This window comes from Dermacentor variabilis, chromosome 4 (assembly GCF_050947875.1).
Source record: "Dermacentor variabilis isolate Ectoservices chromosome 4, ASM5094787v1, whole genome shotgun sequence".
In the NCBI taxonomy this organism is placed as follows: Eukaryota; Metazoa; Arthropoda; class Arachnida; order Ixodida; family Ixodidae; genus Dermacentor; species Dermacentor variabilis.
This window is the reverse complement of record NC_134571.1, coordinates 220,416,809-220,437,106: the sequence shown is the minus strand read 5'-3', so window position 1 is coordinate 220,437,106 and position 20,298 is coordinate 220,416,809. Positions and strand designations below refer to the sequence as shown.

Sequence of the window (20,298 nt, the reverse complement as noted above, 5' to 3'; positions counted from 1 at the left end):
TCGAGATCTGTCTGATTGCCCCGGCGCATCACGATTTTCTTGTCTTTCTGAGTGCAGCACGATCCACATTATCACTGTTGCAAGGAGCGACCAGAGGATGAGAGCTCTCGTTGGTTAAAAACGACAAACGGCAATCTTGAGAATGAACCTTGCGGTTGACATTCTCAATTTCAACTTTTCCTGCACTTGCTGTAACACATGTCTGCGGAAATTCGGAATCAATGATTTTGCTTTTCGTGAATGCCTCCTAATACGTTGAAGAGTTCTATAAAGTTCTGAAATTCTTCATGTGCGTGCGCGTGCGTGCGTGCGTGCGTACGTGCGCGCGCGCGCGTGTGTGTGTGTGTGTGTGTGTGTGTGTGTGTGTGTGTGTTTGTGTGTGTGTGTGTGTGTGTGTGTGCGTGTTTGTGTGTGTGTGTGTGTGTGTGTGACTGTGATAGATGTGGAACTGATGAACTATTTAAGGCCCAAGGGAGGACTATGTGAGGGCGTTCACTCTAATTACTGAAGTCTTTCCGTTAGGGCAAAAAACAGTCATGGAGGCAGTATCATAATTTCAATAATTGCACTAAATATGGATAGATTTTATGCATAAATAAAAAAATAGACCTAATTATGATGTTTCCTTCAAAGCTCTGTAGTTACACACGTGCGAAGCAGAGTGAAATCATCACCGATGAAAGGATCCACATCTGCAAGCTGGTCCCTGAGGCCCAGATCAAGCAATGCGGTCGGGATTAGAATGTGTGCTGCCGCGAAGCCGGAGCAGCGGTTCACAAACAAGAGACAAACGAGTAACGACAGAGTCACTAGGCGTTTGAATTTCGATAAACGCTAACCGTTTCAATATCTGTTCAGGCTGCTATACTCTCTAAATGGTGCTGCAAATTTCAGTTACGGTTGTGTGAAGAATTATTTCATTTTCTACGTCAGTGGCATCGTATAGGGAGAGGGCTAAGCAACGTACTACCTCTGAAAATGGCCCTGCCATCGATGCTTACCCATTAATGTTCATAAGGCGCAAGTTCATTTCAATCCTTCTTTATTGGCTTCCAAAAGAGACTAATGCTTCTTATGCATTATCCCCGGCTTAACCCTTTGACTTCGGTCCTAATACTTCAACGCGGCGTCCATTCTTTCTTTCACGTCCTTTATCTTTTCGGCATAGAAGCGAACAGAGATTCTGCCAGTTCTGGGTCCTGTCGGAGGACATTCCACTCCCTCTCAACGGCTGCCCGCAGAGTGTCTGCGTCAGTGTTCGTCAAGGTGGAGCGAGCCAACCGTGCCTTCATTAAACCCCAAACATTTTCGAATATGTTCAGGTCGGGGCTCTTTCGCGGCCAGAGGAGCTGCGCAATTCCAGACTTGTTCAGATTTTCCTGCACTGAGGATGCAGTGTGAACAGGGCAGCCGTCGTGTTGGAAATAAAAACACCCGTCAAGGAAAGGTCCATTCACGGCGAAAGGAAGGAGAACAGTGTCGACGATCTCGTTGTAGACTTCGGCCCTGAGCCTCCCTGGGATGCGGAAGAGTGGACCCAGACCGGCGTAGGTAATTGCACCCCAGATGTTCACCGAGACACGCCCGCTTGCTGCGACATCGCGGACGTTATCATCGTCATAGCTGCAATAAAATTGATGCACCGAATTTAATAACCAAAACACTCACAGAGCAGTAACCACTATATAATGAGAAACTGAGCGAAAGCTGCTAAGGTATTTGCAGCTCGTGATATACTGAGGGGAAGAATTTCAGAGCGACGTGTATATTTTCTAGCTCGAGACCATAGATTTTAGGTTTTCACACATACTCGCACTTCCACTGAAACTCCGCTATGGTATGCCGGTCCTAAATCCACGCTGGGTCCGTGCTTGTGCGGCTACTCAATCTCAGTTCGCTTCAATAAACTTCCTGTCCCCGTCTTTCACTCTGGTAAATTCAAAAACGACACTGTACCAACCTTTCAAAATCTCCCTTATTGTGCAACAAACACGAGTTAAGGACATTGCAGTCGAAATTAAGAATAAATGGACATGAGCAAGGCAGGTAATGAGAACGCAAGACAAGCAATGGTCATTAAGGGATGAGTAACGGGCTGGATCTTAAGAGAAGGAAAGCGTGGCACGGGACAGCAGAAAGTTAGATGGAAAGTTAGGTGTGAAATGATATGCAAGAAAAGGAAATCTCACCGGCAGCCATCGACTCTCCAAACACGGAGTCAGTGGTTCTAGCCCGTAGTGAACGTCGATTCGTCACTAAACATGGCGTGTTGCCAGTCCTCAGCGCTCCATGTTTCGTGCCAATGCGCAAATTCCAGATGCTTCCTGCGATGTTCGCTGGTCAAAAGTGGCTTTCTCACAGCCACGCAGCTTTTAAGACCCGCAGCGTTAAGTCTCTTTCGGATGGACGAAAGGCTTAGGCGAAGGCCAAGTTCTTTTTTGATTTTTTTTGCTATCATGAACGGATTGTTGACGGCGGCAGCTATTATCAGAGCGTATTCCTCCTCATTTGTTCCTCTAGGCCTCCTTTGATGCGGGGCATCTTCCAAGCTGTTCTCCCGGTGAAACGCTCGAAGAATGCGGTTTATGGTCTTCTGAGGATGGTTCGCCTGCCTGGATTTCTCTCGTTCGGACACAAACTTTCCTAATGAAACAATTTCTTGGCGCTCCTCTGCAGTAAGTCGTCGTGGCATTTTTCTTGCGACAAGTGGTCTGGGATCGCATCGATCATTGCAGCAGTTATATATACCCTTATAAAAAAAGTTTTGCGAAAATTTATTGGTGAACAAAGGCGTTATGACGAGGCGATGCTGCGTTGATATATTTTTCCAACTTCAAAGTCATTAAAATCGAAGAGTGCCAGGCACTGGCTTTACCAGATCTTGCCCACCAATTTTGTTATCGCCCGCGAAGATATGAGGTAACCAAGACCACACTTTATCGCAACAAATAGAAAGCTTAGAATAAAGAGAAAGGGCGGTGAGTTTGTCGCGGGAGTGATGGTTGTTGTATGGAAAAGCGAACGAGGGAGAGAAGAGTGCGAAATCATGATTTTTCCTGTTCCAAAACCGGCCCGCAGGTGCCTGGAGTGCTAGGCTGGTCGACGCTCGCCCGATAACCTTCAAATCGCGCTCGACTCTACGAGTGGCTCATGCGCGCTGTGTTTCCACGTGTACCTCCTGTTTTTCCAGTAAAGGATCAGTTGTGTAGTTGGCGCGCGTGTGCTGTCTGCCTTGTTCACTAGTTCCTCGTATTAGGCGACTTTTCCAAAAATCCATCAATGCACTTCGCGTACGTTGAAGCCCTCTTCCGCACACGTCCACAATGCCGTCTCGTTTGCAGTTGTGGAGGGCACAGATACACGGTGTTTCATCCAATTCGAACCAGAGATTAAAAAACGTAATTAACCGCAGCCGGGTTTAACCAACGACAAATGGTTTGCCATCATGTGGTGGCGCTCCTCAAGATATTTCTGTATTCCGCTTAATTGATTAATTCATAATTTAGATCAAATATCCAAAATTTTTAGTATTCACTTTAGGGCCAAGCGCGTTTCGTTACGTTGTAGAGGGCTTTATTAACGACTCATTCAGTTCATTTGGAACAACACACAGTCGCGAGCAAAGGTTTTGGAGACCACGGCTTCAGGAAAAAAATTAAATGTATTCAAGCCCAGCTGCGTGGCCTGAAACTAGTTTAACACATTGTATTGGTCATGCAAGCAAACTTTGGCGTCCGCTCTTGATTTCAGCCGGATTGCCCAGGCTGCAAAAAGGAAAACATCACGGCACCTTTAGTCGTGACAGTACATGCTCCATGGTAACTGTTTCACGTTTGAATAAGGCCGGTGAAATAGGAAATAAAACCACGTGACTGCAGTCATGTGCTATCCTATTGCAGGACTGTCAGTCATGCTTCGAGTGAAAGAACTGCTTACGGACCGTGGCAAAGTCTGCGGCTGCGGCTTCATAGTGCATCGGCTTTACAGTGCGTGTGCCCCTTCTATGGCGGCACGCAGAAAAACAGGTCCCCTTCTTTAATATAGGCATGCCAGGCCACCGCAAGCAGGTTAAAACGAAATTTTAATGACCTCGGAATGAAAAGGCTGCGCAGTTTGGTCACTGGAATAGTCACGGAAATCACAAGATTATTGCAAAGCCACATTGGCCTCCAGTTCATCAAGTGCTCAAACAACGGGTCAACAGCTATGCAGTTTGCACACTTCTTTACCACACTCGCGGACGCAGCCCTGAGCATGTTATCAGGAATTTGGCGGCAAACTTGCGTGATCTTAGTCTTCAGGACATCTAACGTTGTCGTCTTTGTGTCGTACACAGGATTTTTCGTGTATCCCCACCAGAAAAAAATCCAAAGCAAGCAAGTCCGTCTATCGAACAGGCCATGCGACAGGCCCGTGGTGACCAATCCACCGGTCTCGAAAGGTCAAGCCGCGCTTTCGGTTATCTGCAGCTGTGAGCAGGAGACCCGTCGCGCTGGTACCACATGCTAGAGAGTCGTGCTAAGGGTGAGCTGCTGCACAGGTTATCCGCTGCTCCTTCGAGGATTTCAGAAACATATTGCTGTACTGTCAGCGGTCCATCAAAAAAAATAATAAGGCCAATTAGGTTTCCATCATGTATCGCACACCACCCTTTCAAAGACCATTATTATTGGTTGTGGGATTCATTGCGTCCAATGGGGTTTGTAGCACTCCAAGAAAGCGCGTTGTGAAGGTTTACCTGTGTGTTCCGAGAAAAAGTGGCTTCGTCAGTTCATATCACCTTGTTCAGAAAGTCCCATTTTCGTCAGCCTTCATGAGTTCCCAATTTAAAAGTCAAGACCGTTTTCGAATCTCCTTCGTCTAGCTGTAGATGCTGCTGCATCTGGTAGGACTGGAGGCCTGCACTTTTCAGCATCCTCCATATCTTCGATGCCGAAACTCCGGTCTTCGCACTGAAATCACGCACGCTTCAACGAGGGGAAGTAATGATGGAAAGGACATCTTCGCGAGCCACTTGACTATTAGTGCTTAATTTGTGGCGTGCCTTGGTGTAGCTTACACTCTGCCGAAGGGCCTCGCAGTGCCACCCAATGGTTGATGCTCAGGGATGGCAGCTGTGAAATGTGTGAACTGCTAATCTCCAGTTACCTCGCTGGACCCGAGGCTACTGCCATGTCTGCTTATTTCTTTATTCGAACAAAAAATTACGGAAGATTACGATACTCCCTGAGGTGAAATTTGAGCCCAGCTGTGTACGTGTTTTCATTTCGCGATATGTTGGCTGGCGCGCACAGTCTGTCTCGTGCGGAACGTTGCAATCGGAGTGAAGTGTGGCGCGACAGCCTCGCTCATAGGCGGATCGTGGAACGAAGCCCGTAGGTGGCGCGTGGGCGCGATTCACAGCAGTTACTTAGCGCAGAGACCTTTCGCTCATGCGGCATTTTGTTTCTGTACAGACGACGCGTGCTTCTCGGGCGCCATCTCCTAGCCAACGTGGCAGCAAAACACCTCGTGTGCGGTTTACTACGCTTTTTTTTTCTCACGCTTTCTTTATATCCTCCACTATGCGCCTGGCAGTCTCTTCGCTCGCGCTACTTTTTTTCATCCCCGCAGTGCTCCGCGTTCGCTCTCATCTTTGGCTGTGCTCGTTTGCCCAGTTACGAGGTAGAAGGCCGACCCCGACGCTCGTCGCAGGAACGGGCGCCTAGGAGATGAGCTCTAAAGTGCATTCGTTTTGTACTGAGCTGCGAGAACGACCTGCTGAAAGAGGAGCGCTTAGATAAGGACGACACTTGCTTAGGGGCTGCATGGTGATACATTAAAAAATGGGGAGGCTGCCTTTAAAAGCGAGACTTCAAATGTTTCATTTTCCTTGCTTGACTTGTTCAATGACTGATACAAGCGTTGACCCTATTGGCTACCGGTAGTCAGCCTATCGCTTGTCAAAAATTTAAGCAGAGTTTTAATTCGGCTAAACCTAAATAGGCAAAGCGAAAGATATACTTGGCTGTTATTTCCCTGTTGGTAATGACTAATGTCCCGCCAAACGTTACTAGGCTTAACCTTTAAAGCTTTTGCTTTGGCTGCGTAGGTTTGGCCGAGTTAAACCTTCGCTTACTTTTTTAAATGGTTAGACAAATATTTGACAGAAATGCAAGACCCGAAGACAAACTGGTTTATTTAGGTGGAATTTTTCGAATAGCTACGGAGACAGTCTTGTGATTAGTCAAGTAATTGTACATGGCTTTCACTTGCGCTACGGCCAGATTAGTCGTGGCCGCCGCTTATGAAAATGACTGTTGAAATGGTGTTAAAATATTGTTAATGAATTGATGACTCAATAACCCTTCAACAATACCTCAATAATTACTGAAACCACAAAGCAGTAATTCAACAATAAAGTTGTTGGGTAGCTCACAACAAAAAAGTCGTTGACTAAATTCTGTTGACATATTGTCGAATAGTATTGAGTATTATTGAGCCATTGTTGAGTAGCTTCCAACAATAAAGTCGTTGACTAAATTCTGTTGATATATTGTTGAATTATATTGAGTATTATTGAGCTATTGTTGACTCTTTATTTATTTATTTATTTATTTATACATACTACAACGCAATTTGCGCTATAGGAGGAGCGGGTTGAGAAAAGGTACAGAAAATCCATCGGAGTATACAGCGGTATCACAAGTGAACACTTTTACAAAAGATCACTGACGAAAGGAAAATACACAATAAGTTATACAAGTGCTGCCGGGCAGGGGTGAGCACGAGCATGCATCTAGGACTGCGGTTGCGAAAATTCGGGATGAGCATGAGCGAATGGACCCAGGTAATGGATTTCAGTCTTCGAGTGAACGGGGAAAAAGCTGAATTTGAACATGTAAGTACGTGCGTAGTAGGCTATCAAGTTTAGGTCATGTTGTCTTCTCGTTAAGGTCCTGGCGCGAAGTTAATGTAATTTTAATTGGAGAGCCTAACCAAAGAAATGATAATGCAATGCAAGAATTTTAATGATTCGACACGGCGACGAGAACAGAGCGTGTTTAGCTTCAAGGAAGGAAGTGTTGAAGAGGGCGAAAAGTCGCGATCGTAACGATGACATATAAATCGCACAGCTTTGTTTCTGTATTGCTTCTAGCTTATTAATCTCTAACTGCTTATGTGGGCCCCAAACTACAAATGCATAATCAAGAACAAAATTTATAGGAACAGGATACAGAGAACAGGATACAGAGAACTTTGTGTCTTTAGGAGATCGGGTTAGCGTTCGCCTCAAGTAACCTAATTTTTTTATTGCTTTAATGTATATGTAATCAATGTGTTTAGACCATGACATGTGATGCGTAAAAATGACACCAAGATACTTTCACTCATAAACCTTATCTACAGCACGGCCATTGAAGGAGTAACTAAAATGGAGGGGGAATATTTGTTGCAGAAAGACATCAGAACGGTTTTATTGAAATTAATGTTCATTTGCCAAGTGTTACACCAATCGCAAAACCTAGGAAACTGCTCTTGAAGGCGACAATGATCATTAGAAGAGTTAATCACATCATATAGAACGCAGTCATCAGCATGAAGACGGATGTTGGAAGAGCAGTGAAATGGCAAATCGTTTATATATAATAAAAAAGAGGCCTCCCAAGGACGGAACCTTGGGGCACACCTGATCTCACATGAACAGTAGCGGAGTCAGTCAAACTGTAAGAGACAAACTGGGAGCCAAATGAGAGGTTCACAACAATAAAGTCGTTGACTAAATGCTGTTAACTCATTGTTGAATAACATTGAGTCTTCTTGAGCAATATTGAGTTTCGAAGTATATGTGAAAAACACACGCACATGTGTAGTGTGCGTCTTTTGCACATATATATTGTTTTAATGATCACTTGATCATCATTGCATATGTACAGGGTGTTCTTTCACGTTACTTGAACCATATCTACCGAGTGGGCAAGGGGACAGTGACCCCTGCCCATCCAGTATATGCGGCTGTGGTTCAAGTTACGTGAAACGGCCTGCACACGCACACACACACACACACACACACATATATATATATATATATATATATATATATAGTTATATATATATATATATATATATATATATATATATATATATGCCTTCATGATAGAGGCTTCTATAGCAGCCGCAAGGTTTTATTTCAAAAGTTCGTCTACTTCTTGAAAAACTCACTCTCATTCTTCTCTTGTCTTCTGTTGCTTTATTATATGCAAAAATGTTCCTATATGTACAATTTTTCGTACTGGTGTATAATAATTATTTGCTTTCGCTTGAGTGTTTACCCTGTCACTTTAATTATTCACTTTTTCCTTGTATAATTCTCTTTTTGCTTGTATATTTACCCTGTCATTGCTACTACAGGGTGGACGGTGCTTAGTCAAGCTGCAGCATCCGCAGATTTTTCGCCGTCTCCCCTTATTCACAGATGTTTTTGTTTGGTGAAAATAAAATACTGACTGACTGACTGACTGACTGACTGACTGACTGAATGAATGATTGACATGTTTTCTTAAATATACCTTGTGGCGCAGAATACATTTCTTGAAAAGGGACAGAAGAAAGGAAGACAGTGAAGCGCCAGCACTTGGCGCTTCACGGTCTTCCTTTCTTTTGTCCCTTTTGAAGAAATGTATTTTGCGCCACAAAGCCTACCTAGGAAATGTAAGCACCAACTTGCCCAAGAAGAAGTCTTTTGGAATATCACACACGTTTTCTTTGCCGGGTGTTCCAGTTATAACTTCAGCCAGAGTCAAGCCCAAGTAATTTCCCCTATGTTGTCCTTGGTGTCAGTGTTTGTTGGCTTCTTATGATATGGCTAATAAAAATCGGGACCCTAGGTTAACCTCCTCTCTTCCCGTTTATTACATAACGACGGTCTCGAATCCGGCAACATTGATGCCTTCAGGTAGCATGTGTGGGCTTATTGACCAGTTGCCTTCACCCAAAAAAAGATCACGTTCTCGTGACGCCTGCGGTAAAAAGGGTGTTCCACGTCCGCCGCCAAGGTCTGTGAGTGTTGGCGCTGGCTAACACTCCCAGGGTTGTACTAGTACACATAAATACCCGAGAAAGTGGATGGGGAAACGGCGCCACGGTAGCTCAATTGGTAGAGCATCGCACGCGAAATGCGAAGGTTCTGGGTTCGGTTCCCACCTGCGGCAAGTTGTTTTTTCATCCACTTTAATTTCCGTTAATTTCTCGTTTCTTTATTTCATTTATTAAGCACAAGTAATTTCCCCTATGTTGTCCTTGTTGTCAGTTTTGGTTGGCTTCTTATGGTATGACTATATATATATATATGGGTCATTCCATCTCAAATGTACTCGCTGTTTTTTTCGACCATCTCCGCTTCTGCTTACAAAAATTATTCTGTTTTACCTCATTGTGGGAAGTAATTATTCAAGCAATTGGAAAAAGATTTCTAATGCCGTGAGGACGCTTTGAAGGTTGCACACACAAGCGAAACTATGCCAGGCAAAAAAATTCTAGACAGATATTGCTTTGACCTCTTACTGCGAATATTTTTGACATAGTCGCCAGACGATGTTCTTTCGTGACTATTGTCGTTTATTACTTTCTGTTTTAATTTATATAATATTTAGCCGTAAGGAAAAGCCGACAATTGCCCCTTATTAAATATATTTTATGAAAAAAAACTAACATTTCCATGAGGAATATATTCACAATATGCGCTTGGTACCTGTGTATACTAGATGATAAAAATATTCTGATATGAAATAAAATCTAAACGTTCGCTTAATGTCACGGCGAAAATGAAAAAAAAATTACTTTCTGACTCAATTTGTGGCTTCATTTTCACAATGTAGCGTTCCAAGTAAAAATATGGCTTAGTCGGCATTGCATAGTATGCTTTGCTGCCTAACTATATACGAAGATTTAGAAGATAGAATTTTATTTTAAGCGAGAAAAAAAATTTGAACTGCACAATCACAGGTTTGCGCGGAGCATCTCTTTGCTTCGGCTTCACTTCATAACACGTCGGACGGCATTTTAGTCTGGCTCATTTTACGTGTTTCTTTTTTTTTCTTTTTGAAGGCGAGGTCTTCTTTGGCAGCTTCAGGTTGATTTGAGGTTCGTGGGGACTGAGTTTCTGGCCATTGTCATCTTGTAAGATTAAATGATTCCAGGCCTTCAAGTGCACGTAGGAGAAGAAAATAGGCGTCTGAGTTAAGCTTGGAACGTAAAAGATGCACAAAGTTAGCGTACTACTTATATACGGAGAAGTTACAACGCGTAATTCTTACAAAATATGGCGAAATAAATTCGATCCACATGTCACCGTTCACTAAAAGCGCTCCAGAACAGGAACCAGAATTGTGGCTTTATTCAACGAATGGGCGATTTTTTGCGTTCTGCTAAACCTAAAACAACGAAAACGGCCACTGGGCCGCTTGATACCTAGAATGCCGGTGAAGCGGCTTTAAATGCGTGGTTGGAACACGTATTCGTATCGTAAACGCGTCCCGCGACGCCAGTCACCGAGATTGGGAAAGCGACTTCAAGACGACGGGAGGAGCGTGCATTACGAGCAGACGATAGATGTGCCGTCTGCTACTGCTCCTCAATATCCCAGGCAAAGCTACTGCTGGCACAGAAACAAACCGGCGTCCACGCTTACAGTTTCTTTCCGATGGTCCATGTGTGAAGAAAATTTATGAAGTCGACGGTGTGGACGACAGTTTCGGTGCGTCTTCAGTTTCTGACATGGCACGTTTAAACTACACGATGTCTCTAGTTCACGTATTTACTCTTCAGGACAAAGGGGGATTTTAACACCACTGTGTTGCCGGATGAACATAAAAATTCTAGCCTTACATTCGCAGGATGACGAACAAACGTGGCCGTCATGTTCAATAATGTTTCTTGCTCATATTGCGTGGCACAGGTGGCTTATGTCAGTTAGACTTCTAGCATGGACGCGCCAACATATAATTCAATGGCACGTGTTCCTGGCAATAGTATTTTTACGCTTTATTTTCAGGTGGTGAATTACCACACTGTTCACTTGGACCGAATGGGTACCACAGGACAATCTATGTGAAATGTCAGTGCATCAGTAGTGTCAAAGAACTGAGCGAACTTGATCGCCGGCTCTTGATTCTGCGTTCACAATGCCCACTGGGTGATACAGTACGTGGCCACCATCACCACCTCTACGTAAAGAAGTACACATCGCACATAGCATCCAAATGGTGCTCGAATCCGTTTCTTTCACACAGCAGGAATCACCGAGGATCATCTGTGATATCACTATCCTTGTCAGATTCGCACCCATCTTTGGATCTCATTCCAGGAGCTAGATTGTGCCAAGCTTGCTTGCGCCGGTGCTATGAAGTGGAGAAGAGGCGCTCTTCTCAAGGGGCACTTCGGTATCCAAAGGTGCCGGCCCTTTTGGTAGTCGCACATGTGGGAGGTGTGAATGGGTTTAGTGCCACTGCTGTGGAGACATCTGCCAGCAGAACAAGCGATGAAGGAAGCCCAACATATTGCGTACCAGACGAAGGCAGGAGCCACGGAACCGCTGCACAGAGACAAGTGCGAACCTTTCCAGCACCCAGTCAGACTGCAAGGACAAAGAGACATCGTATTGATTCTATGCTTAGTGACTATGTGATTTTCATGGAAAATGTAAGAAAAAGGCTTCACGCCGAAGGAAAACGCGAAAGCAAGATAGAACTCTTAACCCTTGCTCCCATCTCTTGGTTACAAAAGAAATTATGGACTATTTCGGAGCCTCGCAAAGACAAGTACGGGCAGCAATCAAACTGAGAACTGAACATGGAATCCTCAGTACCCCACCAATAAAGAAAGGCCACCCAATCAGCGAAAGCGTGAAGACTTTGATAAAGGACTTTTATGAAGACGATAGTGTTTCATATTGTCTTCCAGGGAGCAAAGATGTGATAGCAGGCCGACAAAAGCGACTGTTGCTTTTGAACTTGAAGGAGCTGTATGCAGAGTGGAAAAAAACTCATAATATCAAGTGTGGATTTTAAATGTTTGCAAGTTTGCGACCATCAAACTGCGTGGTAGCAGGGGCAAGTGGCACACACTCCATTTGCGTCTGCATAGATCACCAAAATTTTAAGTTGATCATCCACAGTTCCGGATTAAAGGAGTCCCTGCAAGAATTGTTGGCAACAACTGTGTGTGACACAGAAAGTGAAGATTGAATGCGTGGGAGGTGCCAGACCGGCCCCGGTACTTAAAACGCCGAAACAGCGCTCCGTAACAGCCCTCATCTTAACAATGGAGAAGTGGAGCACATACATGTACAGCAGTGGGTAGGTGGCCTACGATGCAAATTTGAAACTGTTCTGCTAACACTGGATGACTTTCGCGAGAAATTTTTGGAGATGCTAGCCAAAGTGAAAATTCATCATTATATCAGCAAGAAACAAGCATCCTACCTTCGTTATGCAAAGTCAAAGCTTACCAAAACCTAAGCGCTTGTTCTTCGAGACTTTTCAGAGAACTATACATTCATTGTGCAAGATGCCCCACAGGCCTACCACTGGGTGAATGAGCAAGCAACAGTGCACCCATTTGTAGTCTATTGCTGCCCTGACCAAGAAATTGTAGTAAAGAATTGCGTTGTCATTTCTGACTGTACAGAGCACGACGCCGTTGCAGTGTCCGCGTTCCAGGCAGAAGTTGTGACAGTACTCAAGCAAGAGTTGCCACATCTATGAAAAGTCCTCTACTTTTCTGACGGAGCTCCCGCACAGTACAAAAACAAAAGGAACCTTGTGAATCTCTAAAATCACGAATATGACTTCGAAATTGGTGCAGAATAGAATTTTTATGCTACACCTCATGGCAAGAGTGCCTGTGACGGTCTTGGCGGCACCGTGAAACGGCTAGCAGCCCGAGCCAGTCTTCAGAGTCCAATTGAAGACCAAACCATGACCCCGCACCAGCTGTTCACGTGGGCAAAGAAGAGTATCCGAAGGATAAGTATTCTTTGGGATTCGAAGGAAACTGTTCAAAAAACAAAAATTGTGCTCTCCCCGCGGTTCAGCAAAGTGACTACCATAAAAGGCACACGGAAGTTTCACAACTTTAAGCCCTTCTCTCCGGCTTCAATTCTCGCTGGGGTTACGTCCTATTCAACCACCCTGGTATCGAAGTGAACTATGCTTACAGCGGAAGGCTACATGCGGACGGAGACAAGAAAAGACGGGCAGGTATATACGTTATATCAAAGTAGGTTTGAAATAATGCCGTGCGAAATAAAGCAGCCATGAGAACATATATTCTATATGTGATATTTTTTTGGGGAATCTTAAATATTTGCAAACAAAGCGATGGGTAAAAAAACACGACTCAACATCTAGCCGTGGACATCGAAGAAAGTGTCTTCTATGGCGCCTTAGGGCACCATGTGGTTTGTTGTCTCGATCAGTCAAAAATTTTAGACACAATCTCTTCCGGATTGACCCATATTTTTCGTAGAGCCACACTATTGGTTCCGGTTTAGGCGCATGCTGCAAGGTCGATTCAAATAGGTCGCGAAGCTTCCATCGAAAAGCGGTTCAGTACAGATTGTCACCGACATCAGCATGGGGGGTTATGGGAGCAGCGATTGAAGCGCGACTAGGTTTGGAGGGAACAAATATTGGGAAAGAAAAACGCGTATTTTAATTCAAACGAGACACAGATCCATTCAACGAAAATAAAATTCCATATCAATTTTATATATTCGTGACGAATTAAGAAAATACAAGTTCAATTTTATTATTATTAATAAATGCATTCCTTTTCAGCGCCCATCGGTACAGGGGGCGTTGACGCCACTATCATTCGCAATGCAATGCACGTCTTGAAATGGGCAGAAAGGCGCACTCGTATCACCTGTTAAAATACGCCCCCCTCACAGTTTGTGCTTTCTTGCTTGTCGGAGTTTGTCTGAATTTGGTGACGCGGGTAGCTTCATTGCTTCTTAATCTGTTCAGTCAAAAGTAGTGAGTTACGACCGCCAGATAATTGTGTAGTTGTTTTCGTGCTACTGCGCTGGCCGACGGGCTTGGCATCCAACAATAGGATCAGCACTCTACACCTAAAGCTTTCGTCGGCCTCCAAAGAAAGTATGTTCTGTGCTGGGATGCGATTTCGACAACCGTACGGTTGGCCTTTTCCTGCATCGCTTTCCAGGCTGGAAGCTCGAAACGCCCATCAAGTCGAATGGCGGGGCATTTGAATATATAGCTCCAAAGGAAGAACAACAAAACAAATTTCGCGCCTTCGAAACCAAAATGACGTCACTTTTGCTTATAACGGACATGGCGTCACATTATTTTTTCTTCCGCCGGAAGTGTTCCCACCACATACAGATGGCGCTAAGCCCCATGGACCGCCGATGGACCGCCATGTTTTGAACGTATGGGCTCCTATGGAAGCTTCGCTACCAGGTATATTTACCTTGCATGCTGTGCGAACGGGCACATGTGGAGTTCTTTCGACATTAGGCGTTGTAACTACACCGTATATAGTAGTGCGCTAACTTTGTGCATCTTTTTTTGTTCCAAGCTTAACTCGGACGCCTACTTTCTTCTCCTACGTGCACTAGAAGGCCTGGAATTATCTAATTTTACAAGATGACAATGGCCAGAAACTCAGCCCCCACGAACCGCAAGTCAACCTGAAGTCGCCAAAGAAGAGCTCGTGTTCAAAAAGAAAAAGAAGAAATACGTAAAATGAGCCAGACTGAAATGCCGACTGACGCGCTATGCAGTGAAGGCGAAGCAAAGAGATGCTCCGCGCAACCTTGTGATTGTGCAGTTCAAAATTTTTTTCTCGCTTAAAACTAAATTTAATCTTTTAAATCTTTGTACATAGATAGGCAGCAAAGCATACTATACAATGCCGACAAAGTCCTATTTTTACTTGGAAAGCTACATTGTGAAAATGCAGCCACAAATTGAGTCATAAAGTATATTTTTTTTTTCATTTTTGCCATGACATTAAGCGAGAGTTTAGGTTTTATTTCATATCGGAATATTTTTATCATCTGGTATACACACGTACCAAGCCTATATTGTGAATATATTCCTAATGGAAATGTTAATTCTTTAAAAAAAATATATTAGAAAAGGGGCAATTGTCGGCTTTTCCTTACGGCTAAAAATTATGTAAATTAAAACAGAAACTAATAAACGACAATATTCGCGATAGAGCACCGTCTGGCGACTATGTAAAAAATATTCGGAGTAACTGGTCAAAGCAATAACTTTGCAGAAATGTTTATGCCTGGCATAGTTTCGCTTGTGTGCGCAACCTTCAAAGCGTCCTCACGGCATTAGAAATTTTTTTTTCCAGGTAACTGCTTGAATATTTACCTCCCACATTCAGGTAAAACAGTATGACTTTCTTTAGCAGAATTGGAGATGGTCGAAAAAACACCGAGTACTCTTGAGATGGAAATACCCATCTATATATATATATATATATATATATATATATATATATATATATATATATATATATATATATATGTGTGTGTATATATGTGTGTGTGTGTGTGTGTGTTTGTGTATCTAATTGAGACCACAAGATGGTTAAGGTGGCGGAGAACGTTAACAAAATTCAAGTCTGGGCTTGTACGTGCCAAAACCATGCTTTGATTAGAGCCACACCGTAGTGATAAACTCCATATTTATTTTGACCATCTGGTGTCCTTTAACCTGCACCGAACGCAAAGTACACGGGCGTTTTTGCATCTCACTCCCAGTGAAATGCAGCCGCTGCGGCCGGCATTAGATCCCAAGCACTCGGGTTAGTAGAGCAACACCTCAGGCACTACGCCACCACGGCGGGTACGGCGGAGAAAGTAGTGAACATCGTTTTTACAGAGTGCGTTTCCCTTAGATGTTACCCGTTAGCGCGCAACAGAACGAGGCGAAAAGCTTGGCCGATATGTACGACATGCTGCTCATATTTCACGTGTAGGCCAAATTCTTTTCTGTGGCATAGACGGGGTGCTGGCCAATGTGCTGCGCATCTGCTCGGCCACCAAGCACAATCTGCGCTGCTATACGTTCTCGGTGACAAATCGCACAGCGCAGAAGCACACGCACTAATTTTTAACGACTGCAGACAGACCGTCTGCAGTTTCCCATGACGTCGAAATAAGACGCACAAACAGCGACTTTTCTGTACTTTTCTGGTCAATAGTTCATTTCGCATGGTTGCGGCAGGCATTACTTTCTTTAAAATCCAAACGACGAAAACTGTGCGCGCACACATTGGCGCGGTGTATGCGATCTTTGAATTTGGCGCCTTTTCCCGCGTACTCCATTAGCTGCGGCCGGCGCACCGCTTACTGCGCTAAAGAAACTAGTTCATCAAAGAAGCGAAGCAGCAAACTTTCATACACTTGAAAATCGCAGCAATTGTTCAGCAATAACATGATATTATAAAATTTGTTATCAAATGGTACAATTTATGATAATATAAGCGTGTATTTGTACGGGTCTACTTGTATGATTGCGCGTGTGCGCTGTTGATGCTTGGCGCATTCGGGAGTTCGTGCACGCCGTTTGCTTGATAGCTTCCTGCGTTTTCTGCGTTCCTTGTGCGCTTCGCTGTGACTTCTTTGGAATATTCCTGCGTGTTGCTCGCTTTTTATGGGCTTGTTGCCTCGAAGATCGCCACGATCGCCTCCTACTCAGAGACATGAAAGGTGAGTGAGTGTTTCGAATTCCCCTTGTTCGTCCATTGCGACGCGGTGAACGGAAGCGCGGAAAAGAGTTCAGCGCCTGTGCGTGTCTTCCGCGCGCCTCTTTTCTAGTTTTCATTCCTAGTACTGTCCTTCCGTTGCGAGAATTGGTTGTACATCACTAGATTTGTGGTATATAACGTGGAGTTTTGTCCTTGTTTAACTTTACCCTGCGCTTGTGGTGTGGTAAAGCAGCTATTTGGTGCCAGCTAAAACAGGGCATATTGTATGCCATGATTTCTGATACGGCGTTCGAGCACCGATTCAGTTAGCCTTATTAATTAGCTGAAAACAATGCGGAGTGAACCATCCGATCTTTACTGTAATCGAATATAATTCGTTTGCGCCACGCTGTCTAGTACAAGGCGTGTGACCGGGCTTGTAAGAACGAGGGGCGGTGGGATCGGCAAAAATGTATTCTGTTGGGCTGTCCCCTTCAGGATTGAGTGACCCCGTGTTGCTACAAGGCCGCTGACACGCCGTGCGGCCGACGTTTGCGCAATCATAATTAAGAATTCCGAGGGTGTGCACGCGATTCTATGCGATACGTGGGATACAATAGGGGTGGTGCCACAGAGTGCTGCGAAATCATCGAGTTATACGCCTTGCCAACCGCGTGTGTGTTGTTTTCCTCTAGTTCGCGCCCATTCAACTTTCTTTTTTCATCTCCGTTCGACGCCATCGAGTGATTCGCGCAAACGGATTCGCGTAACCGCTCTTTGCGTTCACGGAAAGGCAGGTTTCGTGGCACTCCAGGTCCTACTTTACTGGGATAGTACTGGGATAGAACATTCAAAATAATGTAATTTCGTGAAATTGCAGCTTTTCGCACTTCAGTAACTGATTGATTTAACAAAGTTTTAAAATCAGTATAAGAACGAGATGTCTGGCATACCTGCCTTGTCGTCCCGCTGTGTGTCGAGGCGGCATGTATACTTATCGGCAACAAAAACATCAATAATTAGCAAAGATTCTTGTGACCATAGAAGTAGCTAGTGATGTCGAAAAGCTATTTTTGCTTTGAATCTGAGCACTGTAGAGAGAACAGATTGAAAGGGGAGCGCATCGTTATGAACTAAATGACGACGCTTTGCCACAAGCATGGAATAGTGCTTTGTCGATAGAGCAGTTCTGTGAAATACTTTCTTTGAGAGTAAGCAAAACTTCAGTAGCATCAGGTAGACGGGGAGTAAAAGACTGTAACACTGCGGTTTTATATAAAGGAGCTGCCTTTAATATGTGGTCATAACAGTTAAGTAGATGAGCGAAAATAATTTTTAAAATAAGTAGAGGAAAGTGAAATAAATTATTTGACAAGCTCACAGTGTCATTGGCAAGAGCAGCCACACTTCAGGGTATTCAATCAATGACTAGTCATTTGCATCCCTCCATTTATGTTATCCTAATCGTCCATGTAGCTCTTTTGATTGTTGCTTTTGCTGCATCGTGGCTTCACGTTTTAATACTTACATCTTTTTTCAGATTCAAAATGAGCTCGGAGACGCCCCAACTGGAACGCTAAAGGTAAATTCTTTGGCCATCCATTCTGTAGCGTCACCATGGTAAAATACAGTGATGCCGTAAAAATGTATTGCAGGAAGCAGAAAAAAACAACATTGCTGATACAACTGCAATGCATTTCCTCCAGTGATCAATTGGTGCAGAGTGCCTTCAGTAGCAGACATGGTGCCTTTAAGCACTCAACTGAAAGACAGCAACTGCACCGGGACTGGGAGTGAATTTCAGTGTCAGTTGTGAGCATATTAAACGCAGAATGTGCCTTTTTTAGTGTGTATGCCTGATATAAGAGGGGCGTTCAGAAACTTAGTGTGGACATTAGGGTTCTTCATGAGTGCACTTCTTTCTAGTTTTACCACAATGAAGGTATTGTGACCTATGTCATACAGCAGTGCACTGCTAGGGGTATCAAACCAGAACACCAGCACCCATTGAGAAAGATATGGCTGAAGAACGAGCAGTGATCGGGGCTTTCTGCATTTCAAGGGCTAAATTCCAAAAAGATTGATGCCGAGCTGGACGGTGTGCAGTGCCGGTCACCACATACTCTGGAGCAGCCAGTGCATGCCCGTTGCTATACTGATAATCCTAGCTTAATGAGAACCACTGATGCATGTTATCCTATTATGCAGCCAAGTGCATTCCTTGTTTTGTGTTAAGGGGACACTAATGAAACCCTAAATCAATTTAACATAAGAAAGCATCGTTTCAAATATCTAACTTTATTAACTTCTTGGTAGTTGGTTGATTATTAGAGAAAATAAAGCTCGAAGTTCAATTTTCTGAGTATTGCCCCAAAATCTTCGTGCTGACACCTAATTGTCACATCGTGGATTCCAAGTATTCTTTCAAACTTGGGCTGTATTGGTTCTGTAAAAGTTTCTGACACTTCTTATTATGGGTTTTTGGAAGACAATGAAGAACATCTTTATTAAAAAAATTGCTACACCTGAACAGACACCATCAAAATCCATGACGTCACAGCAAGCTGGTGTGGTAACTTCAAGGCAGCACTGCCACCAATCTTTCTTCTGCTGCTCTTACAGTTTACTCAGCCTCTTGTCACTGTACGAGTGAATTTCTTCAATTGTAGGAAGGTCATTTACAGATACATCTAAAATAATTTTTCTCGTTAGTGCTTTCATGCCGTAGTTGCTTAGGAGCGTTGGCACAGCGCCGCTAAGCACGAGGTCACAGGATCAAACAACTGCTTTTTGATGTGACATGCAAAACAACCCATGTACTGTGCAGCCTGATTTGGTAAAAATTAATCCAGAGTTCCCCAATATGGCGTGCCTCAAGATCAGATTGTAGTTTTGGCACTAAGAACGCCAGAATTTAATTAATTTAATTTTACTTTAGTACTCCCATAAGCTGCAGCATTCATTATCTCTGCAAAAACTCATGCTGAATGTATTCTTCGTAAAGATTAAATAAACATTAGATATAAGTGTCTACATCTATTCTAATTAAGTGGTGATACGTGATGACTATTAGAACGGTGGCACAACGAGACAGACAGAATTGTAATACAGTGTGTGAGGGCACGATGATGCACATCGAGGAAATGACCGAGTCTCCGTATAGGTCCCTGATATGCACATAAACTGACTGTCCACAAACTTCTGAGTTCAGGCGGTGATCTTGTTCTGCCTGTGCTTTGCGAGCAGATTAAATTAATTGAGGTGGTGGTTGGCACATACTGTCTTTGCGGCTTATGTACATTTCATACAGTGGAGTGGAATCTCGCATATTACTTCTGGAGCACAGCAAGCGAACCTGATGTGTGGTGGTAATCTTAGTAATGATCGACAGTCATGTCCCTCTTCGAGCTCCTAATGTTGCTTGCCAACACAAGCAGGAGCAGTTGCCCAGATTGTGTGAAAGTGATTCATTGAAAAGTGGCATATGCCCAGGGTCGCATATTCAGTCACCCAAGCTGGTCTGACAGTTGATATTGAACTCACTTTCCTCAACATAGCAGCCCAATCTCTCCATTAGAACATGGGCTA

General features: G+C 43.9%; 1 protein-coding gene across 1 annotated transcript in view; it reads left to right on the top strand.

Annotated features, from left to right (window-relative positions):
• Positions 1-20,298, top strand: part of LOC142578521 (uncharacterized) — a 226,168-nt gene that overhangs the window by 34,633 nt on the left and 171,237 nt on the right. The window lies entirely within an intron of this gene.